At 42.4% G+C, this 18,628-nt stretch overlaps 1 protein-coding gene across 1 annotated transcript in view; it reads right to left on the bottom strand.

The window, feature by feature from the left end:
• The window catches only part of RAB3D (RAB3D, member RAS oncogene family), a 57,123-nt gene extending 39,039 nt beyond the window's left edge, over positions 1-18,084 (bottom strand). The window contains exon 1 of the mRNA XM_060763549.2: positions 17,909-18,084. The gene's annotated coding sequence lies outside the window, so the exon portion shown is untranslated. The remainder of the gene's footprint in view (positions 1-17,908) is intronic.
• Positions 18,085-18,628: the final 544 nt, after the last annotated feature.

Raw genomic sequence — 18,628 nt, 5'->3', positions numbered from 1 at the left:
AGTGTCTAGATCTAGGGAAGTCATGCTACCCCTCTATTTCGCTTTGGTTAGACTACACCTGGAATATTGTGTCCAATTCCGGGCACCACAATTGAGGAGAGATATTGACAAGCTGGAATGTGTCCAGAGGAGGGCGACTAAAATGATCAAGGGTCTGGAGAACAAGCCCTATGAGGAGTGGCTTAAAGAGTTGGGCATGTTTAGCCTGAAGAAGAGAAGGCTGAGAGGAGATATGATAGCCATGTATGTATGAATATTATTATTTTTTATTTATTTATTTAGAACTTTTATATACTGGTCTTCTCGACCTCTAGAGAGGGACTCAGGCTGGTTTACAACATAATTCAAAAACAGTAGTTTAAAACATCACACCATAAAAAAACATTAATACATAAAATACATTAAAAGCAATCATATAATTACATAAAGCCAAGTCGTCCAAAAGATATCACCATTCATTACCATCCGTCCGTGTGGCCAGAAGTTCTTGACTCACTCATCAAAAGCCAAGTTTTCACCAATTTTCTAAAAGTCAGGAGGGAAGGGGCAGTTATAATCTCCAGTGGGAGAGAGTTCCAGAGCCGAGGGGCCACCACCGAGAAGGCCCTGTCCCTCGTCCCCACCAGAATATGTGTGAGGAAGTCACAGGGAGGAGGGAGCAAGCTTGTTTTCTGTTTCCCTGGAGACTAGGATGCAATGGAACAATGGCTTCAAACTACAAGAAAGGAGATTCCACCTGAACATGAGGAAGAACTTCCTGACTGTGAGAGCCGTTCAGCAGTGGAACTCTCTGCCCCGGAGTGTGGTGGAGGCTCCTTCTTTGGAAGCTTTTAAACAGAGGCTGGATGGCCATCTGTCGGAGGTGCTCTGAATGCAACATTCCTGCTTCTTGGCAGAATGGGGTTGGACTGGATGGCCCATGAGGTCTCTTCCAACTCTTTGATTCTATGAAATAGGATTCACACTGCACAATAACCCCCATGACCATGCCATTCCTTCCTATTTACCAAGGGAAACAACCTCATATTTGGAAAGTGGGGCCAAACAGGGGAAAGCAAAGGATCAAGTCTGCAGAAGCTCTGAAGATTTTCTTTATTGACCTCAAATGATGCTCATTCAAACCTGGCAGTGTGATGCCCACAGAACCTGACATTGCATGCATGGATTCCTTCCTCTCACATCTGCAAAGTGCCCTACTAACAACCTGTGGTTTAAATATATGTGCATATTAAAAACTGGGGATCCTGAAGTGCTTCAAAGTGAAGTGCTGGCCTTCAGCCATCTGCTATAGTTATTCCCTTAATTGGCTTTCAACCATAGGCTGAGGCTGTAAACACATTCATAGTAAAGACGGAAAGGAGATGAAGGCCAATACTTTATTCAGATAGTTGTGGGTTGGGGAAAGAAGGACGAAACAGGACAACTGTTTGGTAAGGGAAGGAGGACGGCAGAATAGAGCTAAGGAGGTGAGAGCTGCCAGGTGACTTGACATCCAAAAAAAAAATGGAGAAAGAAAAGGAGGAAAAATATAATAATAATAATAATAATAATAATAATAATAATAATAACTTTATTTGTACCCCGCTACCCTCTCCCCAATGGACTCGGTGCGGCTTACATGAGGCCAAGCCCACAATACACCAATAAACAAAACATCAATAAAATAATCAATGCAATACAATTCCTATAAATCACATAAACAAAAAATAAGCAATAAACAATCAACAGTGACATACAAGCATTTGAAACCAATGGCCGGGCCAAATGTAATAGATTAAAATTAAAAAATAATGCTGACGTGAACAAGGTAGGATCTAACTGGGATAGGATTTTCAGAAAGAATTGAGCGAACGCAGTCAGTCCTAAATCAGTGGTAAAGTGCATTTTGAGGGCATATTACTAAGAGTTTTCCTTTTTCTGGGAAGGCACACTGGAACAACCATATTTTCAGGATCCTCCTAAAGACTGCCAGAGTTGGGGCATGCCTGATGTCCCTGGGAAGTGAGTTCCAGAGTCGAGGGGCCACCACCGAGAAGGACCTCTCCCTCACCAATCATGCCTACGAAGGAGATGGGAGCTTGAGCAGGGTCTCTCCAGATGATTGAAGAGATCGTGTGGGTTCGTACACAGAAATGTGGTCACGCAGATAGGCAGGTCCCAAATCGTTCAGGGCTTTGTAGGTAAGAACCTGCACCTTGAATTGGGACCGGAAAATGAACGGCAGCCAGTGGAGCTCCTTAAACAGGGAGGTTGACCGCTTTTTGTAAGTTGCACCAGTTAGTAACCTGGCTACCGCCCATTGTACCAATTGAAATTTCCGGGCTATTTTCAAGGGCAGCCCCATGTAGAGTGCATTACAGTAATCCAATCTGGAGGTGACTAAGGCATGGAGCACCCTGGCCAGATCCGACTTCACGAGGTACGGTCGCAGCTGGTGCATGAGTCTTAATTGTGCGAAAGCCCTCCCGGACACCGCCGATGCCTGAGCTTCAAATGTAAGTGATGAATCCAGGAGGACATCCAGACTGCGGACCTGAGACTGCAGGGGGAGTGTAACCCCGTCCAGCACAGGTTGCCACCCTATATCCCGATCTGGCTTATGATCGACCAGAAGGACCTCTGTCTTGTCGGGATTGATCTTCAGCTTGTTCCTCCTCATCCAGACAGTCACAGCGGCCAGACACTCGTCTAGCATCCAAGGAGCTTCCTTGGAGTTAGGTGGAAAAGAGTAGTAGAGTTGCGTGTCATCTGCATAGAGGTGGCATATAGTTTTTCATGCTATTCATTTATAGCACTATCACTCTCTTTTAACTGCCACCTATGAAACACTGGAAACTATATTTTGGGCAGAAGCATCAGCAGTGATCCCTGGCTGACGTTTGTAAATGCTTCTCCTTGCATGTCTGCACTTGATCATATAAATAAGATTGCAGGACCAGCAGTTGATGTACTGTCTAATATAGCAAATCCTGCAGTCATGGTGGTCCTAAGTGACAGACTCTTTGAGGTGGTGCTTTCCAAACATTTTATGTTGGTGATATACTCTTTAGACATGCATAATTTTGTGACACAGTAATTCAGATCCCTTCTACACTTCCATATAATCCAGGTTATCTGCTTTGAATGGGATTATATGAATCTACACTGCCACATATGCCAGTTCAAAGCAGATAATCTGGATTTTATATGGCAGTGTACATAGCAAACTAGAGATTAAATCAACCACTCATAAGAAGTATGGACACATAGGGTTTTTTTTTTTTTGTTGTGTCAGGAGTGACTTGAGAAACTGCAAGTCGCTTCTGGTGTGAGAGAATTGGCCATCTGCAAGGACGTTGCCCAAGGGACACCCAGATGTTTTGATGTTTTATCATCCTTCTGGGAGGCTTCTCTCATGTCCCTGCATGGGGAGCTGGAGCTGATAGAGGGAGCTCATCCGCGCTCTCCCTGGATTCGAACCTGCAACCTGTCCGTCTTCATTCCTGCTGGCACAGCGGTTTAACCCACTGTGCCACCGGGGGCTCCGACACATAGGTAAATAGCAGTAACAAAATTTTTAGGGATACAACTTATCTCATAAAACCTTTTATTTATATTTTTAAACATGTTTGATTTGTACGATAATACCGTAACTTACATTTCCAAGATTTTTATTATTTCTCTTGATATCCATATGAGACACCTACACTCGGCAGCTGACATGCTAACGTGTCTCGACACACAGTTTTGAAAACACTGTTTTAAGGTAATGCAATGCTTTGAATCACAAGGCTGCACTCCTGGACTGCTGGCTGATGTTTTCAGGACAGCTTTTACCAGCTTTTACCAGCAGTCTCTGCAGATTTGGTGGGTTGTGGAAAAGTATATCTGGAAGCTTGCTGCTTAGTTCTAGCTGTATAGTAGAAATGTGGGTAAAACAACCACAAGCCTGCTTAACACACTTCAGGAACTGTAAGCCTGCAATCCTGACCAGGAAGTTGGAGCAATAAGTGGCCAGGCATTTCAGCTCCGGAACATCACATTGTTTCTGATTTATCTGAGTTACCATTTGTGGAAAAGGGAAAAAATTTGGAATTACTGAGTTACCATTTGGGGAAAAGGGAACATTTCTGGAAATACTGAGTTACCATTTGGGGAAAAGGGAAATGTTCTGGATCCATAGACTTAAGATTGCAGGATCATACAGCTCAGCCCAGAGCGATTTTTCTCAACCTGGGGATTGGGACCCCAGGAGGGGTCGCAAGGGGGTTCAGAGAGGTCGCCAAAGACCATCAGAAAGCACATATTTCTGATGGTCTTAGGAACCCCTTTGGCAAAGAAGGCTGAAGGTCTCTCCACCTGTCCTTCTCTTTCTTTTTGGAAACAGAAGACAAATCCCCCCACCAAAAGCCCCCCACCTAGTATCTGGATATAGGTGAACTAACACTCCAAAACTCAAGGTCAATGGCCACCAAACCATTCCAGTATTTTCTGTTGGTCATAGGAGTTCTCTGTGCCAAGTTTGGTCCAATTCAGTTGTTGGTGGGGCTCTTTCCTTGTAGGTGAACTATAAATCGCAGCAACTACAACTCCCAAATGTTATCCTGTGCTGGTCAATGACTGAAATAAATTATTTGATTTGAACTCCCAAATGTCAAGGTCTCTTTCTCCCAAACTCCACCAGTTTTCAGATTTGGGCATGTTGAGTATTCGTGCCAACTTTGGTTCAGATTTATCATTGCTTGAGTCCACAATGCTCTCTGGATGAAGGTAAACTACAAGTCCAAAACTCAAGCTCAATGTCCACCAAACCCTTCCAGTATTTTCTGTTGGTCATAGGAGTTTTGTGTGCTACATTTGGTTCAATTCCATTGTTGGTGGAGTTCAGAATGCTCTTTGATTCTAGGTGAACTATAAATCCCTGCAACTACAACTCCAAAATGACAAAATCAATCCCCTCCAACTCCACCAGTATTCAAATCTGGACGTATTGAGTATTTGTACATCCTGAATATCAGATATTTACATGAGATTCATAACAGTAGCAAGATTTCTGTTATGAAGTAGCAACAAAAATAATGCTATGGTTGGGGGTCACCACAACATGAGGAACTGTAGTAAGGGGTAGAGGCATTAGGAAGGTTGAGAACCAATGGCCTGGAGCAGGGCTCCTCAAACTTTTTAAACAGAGGGCCAGGTCACAGTCACTCAAACTGTTGGAGGGCCGGATTATAATTTGAATTTTTTTTTAAATTAATTCCTATGCACACTGCACATATCTTACTTGTAGTGCAAAAAAAACCAACAACTTTAAAACAATACAATAATTAAAATGAAGAACAATTTTAACAAATATAAACTATCTCTGATCAGATAGGATTGTTGTTGTTGTGTGCCTTCAAGTAATTTCAGATTTAGGTTGACCCTGAGCGAGGGCCGGGTAAATGACCTTGGAGGGCCGCATCCGGCCCCCGGGTCTTAGTTTGAGGACCCTTGGCCTAGAGAATTCACTGATGCATGCTGAAAACAGAGTGTTCAAAACTGCCACCTTGGATGGAACTCAATTTCATCTTTAACAAGTGAAGGAAGTGGAAGCTGAAATGTTTTGCTCATTTCATATTTTTCAATCTGTTTGTTAATTGCGCCAAAATATTTACATATATTAGTGACTACCTTCTGGGATCCAGAAGAAATTTGAGGGAAAAGCTGTTGGCTTGTTTTTTTTTAATCATTCACACACACACATCTTTAGCTAACCATTTGTTTTTCTGTGAAACAGGTTTCATAGGAACAGATCGGACACAACAGACTTAGGGAACTGGGTCTGGTGGGAAGCTGCATCATAAAAATAAAAGGTTGTTTCCTTTTCTGGCACTCTCAATGGAAGAAACATTCAAACAAGAGATAGCAGTCAACATATCAGGTCCAAATCTGTCCTCTGATTTACTGGGTATGCCCTGAAAAGAAGTGCCAAATTTTCTAATGGCACTCTTCTCCTACAAAGCACCTTGATGGAAAAGACATTACATTATGATGTAATACAGCACCCTTGTTTGGGGAGGTAGTGGCAACTGGAGGCAGTAAATTAATACCACATAGAATGCTATTCAATTATTTATTAAATTTGTATTTTAATTTTTTTTGTTAGGTACCAAAATAGAATCCCAGACAGATTTTTCCAACAGACCTCAAAGGGCACAAAATACACATTTCTGATGACAGTTTAGTCCCTCAACAATTTATTCTGAATACCACAGCCAGAAGTTTAAATTGGCATTCAACCAAAATTGTACCCAAAATTGTGGACTGTTGTCCCTAACCATATTTTGGAGAATCGGTGTTAAAACATGCATTTTCATCCCATCACAAGATTTGTAGCTGGGAAGGAAGGCTAATGCTAGGTGTTGCAGCACATGTAGAAGCTCCAGTGCTCCTCACAACTTGCCAGAGATCATCCACATAGTTATATTACTGCAAGGCGGCCTCGGGAAAGCAAGACAAAAACACAAGATCCAGTCTATTTTTTCCAGACCTAGAAGTAATGGCAAATATATGTATTTTGGTTGATGAGTCTCAAAAATACTCAAGAATGAAGCAGCCAAGAAACCAAACCCTGCCATCTGTGGAACTACGTTGTTGCTGCTGTTGTTGTTGTTGATTCATTCAGTCGTTTCCGACTCTTCGTAACCTCATGGACCAGTCCATACCAGAGCTCCCTGTCGGACGTCACCACCTCCAGCTCCTTCAAGGTCAATCCAGTCACTTCAAGGATCCCATCCATCCATCTTGCCCTTGGTCAACCCCTCTTCCTTTTTCCATTTTCCCCAACATAATTGTTTTCTCTAAGCTTTCCTTTCTTCTCATGATGTGGCCAAAGTACTTCAGCTTTGCCTCTACTATCCTTCCCTCCAATGAGCAGTTGGCCTATATTTCCTGAAGTATAGATCTTCTGGCGGTCCAAGGCACTCTCAGAACTTTCCTCCAGCACCACAGTTCAAAAGCATCTATCTTCCTTCGCTCAGCCTTCCCTATGGTCCGGCTCTCACATCCTTAGTTTACTATGGGGAATACCATGGCTTTAACGATGCAGATCTTCGTTGCCAGTGTGATGTCTCTACTCTTCACTATTTTATCGAGGTTGGTCATTGCTCTCCTCCCAAGAAGTGTCTCCTGATTTCCTGGCTGCAGTCTGCGTCTGCAGTAATCTTTGCACCTAGAAATACAAAGTCTGTCACTGCCTCCATGTTTTCTCCCTCTATTTCCCAGTTGTCAATCATTCTTGTTGCCATAATCTTGGTTTTTTTATGTTTAGCTGCAACCCAGCTTTTGCGCTTTCTTCTTTTACTTTGGTTGGAAGGCTCCTCAGCTCTTCACTTTCGGCCATCAAAGTGGTGTCATCTGCATATCTAAGGTTGTTAATGTTTCGCCCAGCAATTTTCACCCCAGCCTTGCATTCGTCAAGCCCCGCACATCGCATGATGTGTTCTGCATACAAGTTGAATAGGTTGGGTGAGAGGATACAACCCTGCCGTATGCCTTTCCCAATCTTGAACCAGTCTGTTGTTCCATGGTCAGTTCTGACTGTTGCTACTTGGTCCTTATACAGATTCCTCAGGAGAGAGACAAGGTGATTTGGTATGCCCATACCACCAAGAACTATAAAGGATCCCAAAACTATCCTTTAAGGAAATCCCCAGGGTCACTTGTCAGCTCCAGATGTTGGAAAAGAAACCCTAGATCTCTCCTGCTCACCCCAACACAATAACTCTACTTAACATGGTTTTTGTTCCTGGGTTATACATGTAACTTCCTAATTGGTTCTACCATAAAAACATGGAAAAGGTTTATTAAACTGCCAAAACTTCATTTTTGTGAGACATTCTGCAGCACATCTTGTGAAAATTTTTCAATGAATATTTCATAGAGTTTCAGCCAATTCAACATAGTTTGTGGCAGCCACAAAAATGAAGTATAACAACTACTTTCAAAGTAAGTACTGCACAATTAAATAGAAAGAACACTTTCAAACCAGGAACAGATTTTTTTTCAAATATTGTTACATAGTGTAAATGTCACAGTGAGTGTAGCAAATACAATTACACTGAATACAACTATGAGCAAATACCTGTGCTCATAGGCATGAATGCTAATTATTTAAAGCTTGTTCTCCCAAGACATTGCTCAGCTCTGCTGGCCATCTATATAAATAAAAATGTAATGTTCGTTTGTGGGATTAACAGAACTCAAAAACCACTGGACGAATTGACATCAAATTTGGACACATCACACCTAACAACCCAATGTATGTCCTTCACTCAAAAAAAATGATTTTGTCATTTGGGAGTTATAGTTGCTGGGATTTATAGTTCACCTACAATCAAAGAGCCTTCTGAACTCCACCAATGACATCTAAGAGATGTTTTTATAGGAAAAAAGGAGCTTTAGTATTCAAGAAACACAGTAATACTACTGCTAATAATAATAACAACATTCAAAAGATATTCTGTTCCTGGTTTGAAAGTGTTATTTCCTGTTTAATTGTGCAGTACTTACTTTGAAAGTAGTTGCTATACTCCAGAAACTTTGTTTTTGTGGCTGTAACCAACTATGTTGAATTGGTTGAGACTTGATGAGAAAAACTATAGCAAAATGTGCTGCAGGATGTTTTATCAGTTTAGTACAATTTTTCCATGTTTTTTTTTTACAACAGAAACAATTAGGAAGCGACATTCATAACCCAGGGACAGTAATCATGTTACATAGTGTAATCATCATCATTATCCTGGAAACCATGACTCTGAGCTTGCACGACGTGAGCAGGAGAGTTGGTGCCCAGAGCTATTAGAGACCTCTGGTTCATAGAACTGTCAGAATCAAAATGGATTTAACTCCCACTTCCTGTCTCACGTGGTACAACCTTTTAACCACCCCAATAGTAATCTATATAAATAAAAATACACCTATCAGGCCAACAAGTGACCATTACTCATAAAAACACTGAAAAACACAGCAGAAGAGACTTAAAAAGCCAAAAAATACCCCAAAAATACATTACAACGCATGTGCAAAACCACACATATATATACAAACACTTATATACACAAATATATATACACATATATATACACACAAAACATATACACAGACTGGGCCACAGCAATGCGTGGCAGGGTACAGCTAGTATATATATATACTAGCCATCCCCTGCCATTCATTGCTGTGGCCTAGTCTGTGTATATGTGTTTTGTGTGTGTATATATATGTGTGTGTGTGATTATGTGCATGTATATATTTCTATATATGTGTATATATGTGTGTTTGTGTGTATATATGTGTGTGTGTATTTCTGTGTTTATGTGTGTATATGTATATTGTGTATATGTGTGTGCTTGTGTATATGCATATATGTGTGTATGTATATGTGTGTAGGTGTATATGTATGTGTGTTTATATTTGTATATTTGTGCTTGCGTATATATATGTGTATATGAATGTATGTATATATGTATATATGGTTTATTGGGGGGGGGGGGATTAAAGACCGTTCTGCTGGGGATTTTTTTTGCATGTTTTTAGTGGTGATGGACACTCATTGGCCTGATAGGTGTATTGTGTCCAAATTTGGTGTCAATTCATCCAGTGATTTTTGAGTTATGTTAATCCCACAAACGAACATTACATTTTTATTTATATAGATTACTAGCCATTCCCTGCCACGCGTTGCCGTGGCCCAGTCTGTGTATATGTGCTTTGTGTGTGTAGATATTTGTGTATATTGTAATTTTATATTGTTTTGTGTTTGTGTTCCTATTTTCTACTGTTTATTTTTTTATTATATTCTATTGCTGTATTATTTTATGTTGTATATTTGCTTTGTTGTGATTTTTGGGCTTGGCCTCATGCAAGCCGCCCCAAGTCCCCTTAGGGAGATGGTGGCGGGGTATAAATAAAGATTTATTTGTTTGTTTGTGGCGCAGTGGTTTAAAGCACTGAGCTGCTGAGCTTGTTGATCGAAAGGTCGCAGGTTCGATTCCGGGGAGCGGCGTGAGCTTCCGCTGTCAGCCCTAGCTTCTGCCAACCTAGCAGTTCGAAAACATGCAAATGTGAGTAGATCAATAGGTACCGCTCCGGCGGGAAGGTAACGGTGCTCCATGCAGTCATGCTGGCCACATGACCTTGGAGGTGTCTACGGACAACGCTGGCTCTTCGGCTTAGAAATGGAGATGAGCACCACACCCCAGAGTCAGACATGACTGGACTTAATGTCAGGGGACAACCTTTACCTTTACCTTTGTTTGTTTATTTATTTATTATATGTGTATATATGTTTGTGTGTATATATTTGTGTATATTTGTAAATATGTGTGCTTGTGTGTTTGTGGTTTTGCACATGCATTGTAATGTATTTTTTTTGGCTTTGTAAGTCCCTTCTGTTATGTTTTTCAGTGGTTTTATGAGTGACGGTTACTCGTTGGCCTGATAGGTGTATTGTGTCCAAATTTCGTGTCAATTTGTCCAGTGGTTTTTGAGTTATGTTAATCCCACATCCATTTTTATTTATATGAATGAATCATCTTAGCTGATTTTGCTATACTTCACAGTACTGCGGGGATACTGATCTATTATTTATTTTATTTTATTTGCTTTATTTCTATACCGCATTTTTCAGCCTAAATCGGTGACTCAATGCGGTTACCATAATTTGCTGTCACAGCATATGTTTCTTTTAAAAACCAATCCTAGAGGGCAGCGGGTCTGTGTTGAATGCCAAAGCCTAAGTGCCAGTGCTTGGAAATTAGCTGTCAAGAAAAGCAGCACAAATCTTGGCACACAGTAGCATGTTTGCGTACCCCACCCAAGGCTGCCCTGCCACCGGGAATGCCACGTTTCAGTTCCTGAAAGCCGGGAGGAGGCTTTCCTTTCAGCAGGTGTCCTTCCCACTTCCTAACAATCACGGACTGGAGCACACATCCAGCCTAGCAGCAAGTCCTGGGCCCCTGCCAGGAGCGCCAGGCCTCCAGCTTCCTGAAACCAGAGGTAAGGTTGCCAACGGGTCGGAAAAGTCTGGGCCCACACCGTCCTTGTGCTTTTTGCAGCAGGCTGAGCTGCCAAAACCAGTAGGGTGGTTTTTTTCTCAGTAATCTATATAAATAAAAATGTAATGTTCGTTTGTGGGATTAACATAACTTAAAAACCACTGGGCGAATTGACCTCAAATTTGGGCACAATACACCTATCAGGCCAACGAGTAACCATCACTCACGAAAATGAAAATGGTTTACAACAAGAGCAAAAGTCAATCCAACAGCATACAAAATTTAAAAACCATTAACAGCATAATATACAAAATGACACATCAATAACAACACATTAACGTCATCTTAACTAGAATCGTGATCCAATTCGTCTTCCATAATTCCGTTTCCTATATTCATCGTGTACATTGCATTGTTTAACCGAACGCCTGTTCAAACAGCCAGGTTTTTAGTTTTCTTCGAAACACCATTAATGAAGGGGCTGATCTAATGTCCATGGGAAGGGCGTTCCACAGCCGAGGGGCCACCACAGAAAAGGCCCTGTCCCTCGTCCCCGCCAGCCGTGCCTGTGATGCAGGCGGGATCGAGAGCAGGGCCTCCCCAGAAGATCTTAGAGTCCTGGTGGGTTCATAAGCAGAGATACGTTCGGATAGGTAGCTTGGGCCAGAACCGTTTAGGGCTTTAAAGGCCAACGCCAGCACATTGCAGTTGTCCACCTGGATTACCTTTGAATAGCCTAGCCTGGCTTCTACAAACCAGCAGGAAGCCTTTGGTGGGAGGAGTTCCCTAGTCCAGATTGTTTCATGTCTGGAAATCTTCTGTTTTCTGAGGGCCACAGCAACACATGGCTGGGTACAGCTAGTACTGAATAAAAGCAGTAAAACTTTTGAAAAACTCAGCAGAGGTGATTAAAAAATCCCCCCCCCCAAAAAAAACATTACAATGTATGCACAAAACTACACACACACGCACATATATATGCAAACACATTTACACAAATATATACACACATACAAAATACATATACACAGACTGGGCCACAGCAACGCGTGGCAGGGGACAGCTAGTCTATATATATAAAAATGTAATGTTTGTTTGTGGGATTAGCATAAAACAGCTGGACGAATTGCCACAAAATTTGACCACAAGACACCTACAAACCCAAGGAGTGACCATCACTAAAAAAAATGATTTTGTCATTTGGGAGTTGTACTTGCTGGGATTTATAGTTCACCTACAATCAAAGAGCATTCTGAGCCCTACCAACGATGGAATTGATCCAAATTTGGCAGACAGTTCTCCCATGACCAACAGGAAATACTGGAAGGTTTTGGTGGACAGTGTCCTTTGGTTTTGGAGTTGTAGTTCACCTACATCCAGAGAGCATTGTGGAGTCAAATAATGATGGATCTGGATCAAACTCTACACGAATACTCAATATACCCAAATGTGAACACTGGTGGAGTTTGGGTAAAATAGAATCTTGACATTTGGGAGTTGTAGTTGCTGGGATTTGTAGTTCACCTACAATCAAAGAGTGTTCTGAACCCCACCAATGACAGAATCGGGGCAAACTTCCCATACAGAACCTCCATGACCAACAGAAAATACTTAAGGCCATCCAATCAGGGCAAGAATACGTAATCAAAGTCCTCCTGACAAAGAGCCATCCAGCCATAGAGATAGATAGATAGATAGATAGATAGATAGATAGATAGATAGACAGATAGGTAGATAGGATTCACACACACACAGATATAGTATCATAGATTTGGAAGGGACCCCTAAACAAGGACAATGATATGTTGCATGTTCCAGAGTAGGCACACCAGACAATTTCCACATCAACACTGACAAAGAAAAAGCAAGAAATGCTGTTTACCCACAAGTAGAAAGAAATTACATATATTAGAAACCAACACTTTCTTATTACTTTATTTTCCAGATCACCAAACTGGGCCACAGCAATGCGTGGCAGGGGATGGCTAGTAATATAATAATAATAAACTTTATTTATACCCCGCCACCATCTCTCCCAAAGGGGACTCGGGGCGGCTTACATGAGGCCAAGCCTGGTAAAACATAACAGCAAAATAAATATAGAAACGACAAAAATATCATCACAATAAAATAAGTAAAACATAAAAGTAAAATAAAACAGCGCAAAACAACAAGATGAAAAATCAAAAACAGTGGGCGAGCCAAATGTGCGACATAAAATGATAAAACACTGGATGAGGTAAGAATGAAAAAGGTATATATGTAATAACTCCCCGAGTCAAGGCTGACAAAGGGAGCATCGACACTAGAATGAATGCAGTTTGGCTTGATGCTATGGCACCGTGGGAGTTGTAGTTTGACAAGGCACCAGCACTCTTTGGCAGAGAAGGCTAAAAAAGCTTGAAAAACTCTAGCTCCCATATTTCTATTAGTGTTGAGCCATGGTAGTTAAAGTGGTGCCAAACTGCATTTATTCTACAGCAGGGATATCAAGCTCATTGTCATTGAGGGCCACATCAGCCTTAGGGTTAGGAGCCCTCCCTCCCTGAAGACTGACAGGTCAGAGGTTCAAATCCGGGGAGAGCGCAGATGAGCTCCCTCTGTCAGCTCCAGCTCCCCATGCAGGGACATGAAAGAAGCCTCCCACAAGGATGGTAAAACATCAAAAACATCAGGGCATCCCCTGGGCAACGTCCTTGCAGATGTCCAATTCTCTCACACCAGAAGCGACTTGCAGTTTCTCAAGTCACTCCTGACACATCTATATAAATAAAAATGTAATGTACATTTGTGGGATCAAGAAAACTCAAAAACCACTGGACAAATTGACACCAAATTTGGACACAAGACACCTAACAACCCAATGTATGTCCTTCACTCAAAAAAATTGATTTTGTCATTTGGGAGTTGTAGTTGCTGGGATTTATAGTTCATCTACAATCAAAGAACATTCTGAGAAGGCTGAGAGGAGATATGATAGCCATGTATAAATATGTGAGAGGAAGCCACAGGGAGGAGGGAGCAAGCTTGTTTTCTGCTTCCTTGGAGACTAGGACGCGGAACAATGGCTTCAAACTACAAGAGAGGAGATTCCATCTGAACATTAGGAAGAACTTCCTGACTGTGAGAGCCGTTCAGCAGTGGAACTCTCTGCCCTGGAGTGTGGTGGAGGCTCCTTCTTTGGAAGCTTTTAAGCAGAGGCTGGATGGCCATCTGTCGGGGGTGATTTGAATGCAATATTCCTGCTTCTTGGCAGGGGGTTGGACTGGATGGCCCATGAGGTCTCTTCCAACTCTTTGATTCTATGATTCTATGATTCTGAACCCCACCAATGATAGAACTGAACCAAACTTGGCACACAGTTCTCCCATGACCAACAGAAAATACTGGAAGGGTTTGGTGGGCAGTGTCCTTTGGTTTTGGAGTTGTAGTTCACCTACATCCAGAGATCACTGTGGACTCAAACAATGATGGATCTGGACCAAACTCTACGCGAATACTCAATATGCCCAAATGTGAACACTGGTGGAGTTTAGGGAAAATAGAATCTTGACATTTGGGAGTTGTAGTTGTTGGGATTTATAGTTCACCTGCAATCACAGAGCATTCTGAACCTCACCAACGATAGAATTGGGCCAAACCTCCCACACAAAACCCCCATGTGGGCCACAGCAACGCATGGCAAGGGACGGCTAGTAAACATAAAAAAAGCTTGGGGTTTATATGGACAGACTGACTAACCTAATGGCAACATCTCAACAGAGAAGGAACTTCCAGATAGACAAGACTATAGCAAAAGACTGCCTTAGAAAAGAAAACATAAAAATAATGATATAAAGACTTTATTAAGCATCTAAATATATATAGAAAAACTTAACTTTAAAGGATGTAGTAGAATAAGGAAGAAAGGTAGGATCTTTGGTACAATGACAGTATAATACAATCCTACATTTTAATACCACCACCAAAAAGCAGGTGGAAGTCAAGTTACAAATCAAGACTGTTCAGTATGTTTTTTTTCTTTTTGTTGATTTTTTTGATTTTTGATTTTTTTCATTTTTCGTTCTTTTAAAAATTATTATTATTATCTTATCCTCCTTGTTTACTCTCATTTCCTACTTTTCTATCTTCTATATTCTCCGACTTTCCTTGTAATTATATAAAATATATAAAATAAAAATTTAATAAAATTTCAATAAAAATATAATATGAAAAAAAAGCTTAGGGTTGCCTTCAAAGGGCTGTTGAATCCATAGATGAAGAATCAGTGGATATTGAGGGACAATTTATTCCTAACATAGTGGCCGGTGCTCTTTTGTTTATATCCAATTTGAGTCCCCAGATGTTACTAAATGACAACTCCCATTGCTTTTGTTTATCTGGACTGGGGATAATGGGAAGTTGGGTTTCAACACTTGTGGCTCCGAGTTTGGGAAAAGGTCAAAGGGCATTTAAGTGTCATACATCATGTACGCAAGCCTCGTCTCTCAATCCAAACCCTACTCTTCTGCTAAACAGAACAAGGGGCAGACTTCCAGATGTTACTGTATTGCAACTCCCACCAGTTCTAAGGATGAGGAAAACAGTTGGGTTGTTGTGAGTTTTCCAGGCTGTCTGGCCATGTTCCAGAAGCATTCTCTCCTGATGTTTCGCCTGCATCTATGGCAGGCATCCTCAGAGGTTGTGAGGTCTGTTGGGAACTAGACCTGTCGAGGATGGGAGAAAGAACTCTTGTTTGCTTGAGGCAAGTGTGAACAACGGAAAATGAGACTGGATTGTGGTTAAACGATGAGACGACATGAATGGCCTTTTGTATTATTGATATTGTTGATGTTTTTGATGATGATGTTTTTGGGTTATTGCTAGATGGATATTTTAGATTGTGTCTTGAATTTTGAATTTTGGATCTTGTTTTTTCTGTGTTGTACACCGCTGTGAGTCGCCCCTGGGCTGAGAACAGCGGTATACAAGCAAAGTAAATAAATAAATAAATGCTGGAATTGATTAGCATGACTAGCCTTGCAGCTTCAAAGCCTGGCTGCTTCCTGCCTAGGGGAATCCTTTGTTGGGAGGTGTTCCACAGATAGAATCATAGAATCATGGAGTTGGAAGAGACCTCATGGGCCTTCCAGTCCAACCCCCTGCCAAGAAGCAGGAAAATTGCATTCAAAGCACCCCCAACAGATGGCCATCCTGTCTCAGTTTAAAAGCTTATAAAGAAGGAGCCTTCGCCACACTCCAGGGCAGAGAGTTCCACTGCTGAACGGCTCTCACAGTCAGGAAGTTACATTATAATACTACTACTAATAATATGACTAATAATATACTTATTTGTGCAATGCTCTTGACATGAAATAAATAAAATAAAGTGGACTGGACAATGTTTTAAACAAGGAGATTTATGTTAGTATTCATTCTGTTGCGGTTTTGTATTAATGTTTTTAATTATATTTATGGTATTGTGAGCATCGAATTGTTGCCTTGTAAACTGCTTGAGTCATCTGTGGGCTGAGAAAGGCGGTATACAAATACAGTAAATAAATAAAGCATAGAGTCATAGAGTTGGAAGAGACCTCATGGACCATCCAGTCCAACCCCCTGCCAAGAAGCAGGAAAATTGCATTCAAATCACCCCTGAAAGATGGCCATCCAGCCTCGGTTTAAAAGCCTCCAAAGAAGGAGCCTCCACCACACTCTGGGGCAGAGAGTTCCACTGCTGAATGGCTCTCACAGTCAGGAAGTTCTTCCTCGTGTTCAGATGGAATCTCCTCTCTTGTAGTTTGAAGCCATTGTTCCGCGTCCAAGTCTCCAGGGAAGCAGAAAACAGGCTTGCTCCCTCCTCCCTGTGGCTTCCTCTCATATATTTATACATGGCTATCATATCTCCTCTCAGCCTTCTTTTCTTCAGGCTAAACATGCCCAGCTCCTTAAGCCACTCCTCATAGGGCTTGTTCTCCAGACCCTTGATCATTTTAGTCGCCCTCTTCTGGACACATTCCAGCTTGTCAATATCTCTCTTCAACTGTGGTGTCCATATATACACACACACACACACACACACACACACCATGTGCCTAGTTTCCAACAGACCTTGCAACTTTGCAAAGATTCTGGAAAATGGCCGTACAACTTGGAAAACTCACAGTAACCCAGTTATTCTGAGTATAAAAGACTGACAGGAAGACAGTTGTTGCCCAGCATCTGATAAGGTAAAGGTAAAGGTAGTCCCCTGACATTAAGTCCAGTCATGTCTGACTCTGGGGTGTGGTGCTCATCTCCATTTCTAAGCCGAAGAGCCGGCGTTGTCCGTAAACGCCTCCAAGGTCATGTGGCCGGCATGACTGCATGGAGCGCCGTTACCTTCCCGCAGATCATGATATGAATAAACATGACAGGCTGGATTTGGCCCTTGAGTTTAACACAGTGTAGATGGGATCCTGAGATTGTATTACTAGGATGCAGAACAACGGCTTCAAACTACAAGAGAGGAGATTCCACCTGAACATGAGGAAGAACTTCCTGACTGTGAGAGCCGTTCATCAGTGGAACTCTCTGCCCCGGAGTGTGGTGGAAGCTCCTTCTTTGGAAGCTTTTAAACAGAGGCTGGATGGCCATCTGTCAGGGGTGATTTGAATGGAATATTCCTGCTTCTTGGCAGAATGGGGTTGGACTGGATGGCCCATGAGGTCTCTTCCAACTCTAGGATTCTATGAACCCATCACCCATTCCTTCCGCAGTGTGGATGCGCTCCTCGGGGGTCCGCCTCCCTGCGCAACGCGGGGCAGCAGCGCCGCATTGCCCGCTCCCTCCTTCCCTCCCTCCCTCGCCTTCCCTCTGCCTCGGAGCCCAAAAGCCAGCCAGCCAGGCATCCGCTCTGGGGACTGCGGACCTACCTCGCTCCGGCTGCCGTGAGTGCCGCGCCCTCGCCTCTCCGCCGCCTCGCCAGACGGATGTCGGAGGCGCAGCGCCGGCGCCTGCTTTGCTCCAGAGAGAACCGGGGAAGGAGCCTGGGAGGGAGCCAGGGAGGGAGGGGCGCCTCTCCGCCGCAGCAGCCCTTCCTCAATCGGCCACCAGCCACATCACCCGGCCACGCCCACCCCCGCCAGCACAGGGGCCGGACAGGCAGGAGATCCCACCCGCAGGATTTCTCTTCTCCTTCCTTCCTTCCTTCCTTCCTTCCTTCCTTCCTTCCTTCCTTCCTTCCTTCCTTCCTTCCTTCCTTCCTGTCTTCTTTTCTTTCTTTCTTTCCTTCCTTCTTTCTTTCCTGTCTTTCTTTTTTTCCTCCCTCCTACCTTCCTTCCTTCCTTCCTTTCTTTCTTTCTTTCTTTCTTTCCTCCCTCCCTTCTTCCTGTCTTCTTTTCTTTCTTTCTTTCCTTCCTTCTTTCTTTCCTGACTTTCTTTCTTTCCTCCCTCCTTCCTTCCTTCCTTCCTTCTTTCCTTTCTTTCTTTCTTTCTTTCTTTCTTTCCTCCCTCCCTCCCTTCTTTCTTTCTTTCTTTCTTTTCTTTCTTCCTCCTTTCTTTCTTTCTTTCTTTCTTTCCTCCCTCCCTTCTTCCTGTCTTCTTTTCTTTCTTTCTTTCCTTCCTTCTTTCTTTCCTGACTTTCTTTCTTTCCT

This window comes from Anolis sagrei, chromosome 2 (genome assembly GCF_037176765.1).
Source record: "Anolis sagrei isolate rAnoSag1 chromosome 2, rAnoSag1.mat, whole genome shotgun sequence".
In the NCBI taxonomy this organism is placed as follows: domain Eukaryota; kingdom Metazoa; phylum Chordata; class Lepidosauria; order Squamata; family Dactyloidae; genus Anolis; species Anolis sagrei.
The sequence above is the reverse complement of the archived record's forward strand: the minus strand, read 5'-3'. Positions and strand labels throughout refer to the sequence as shown.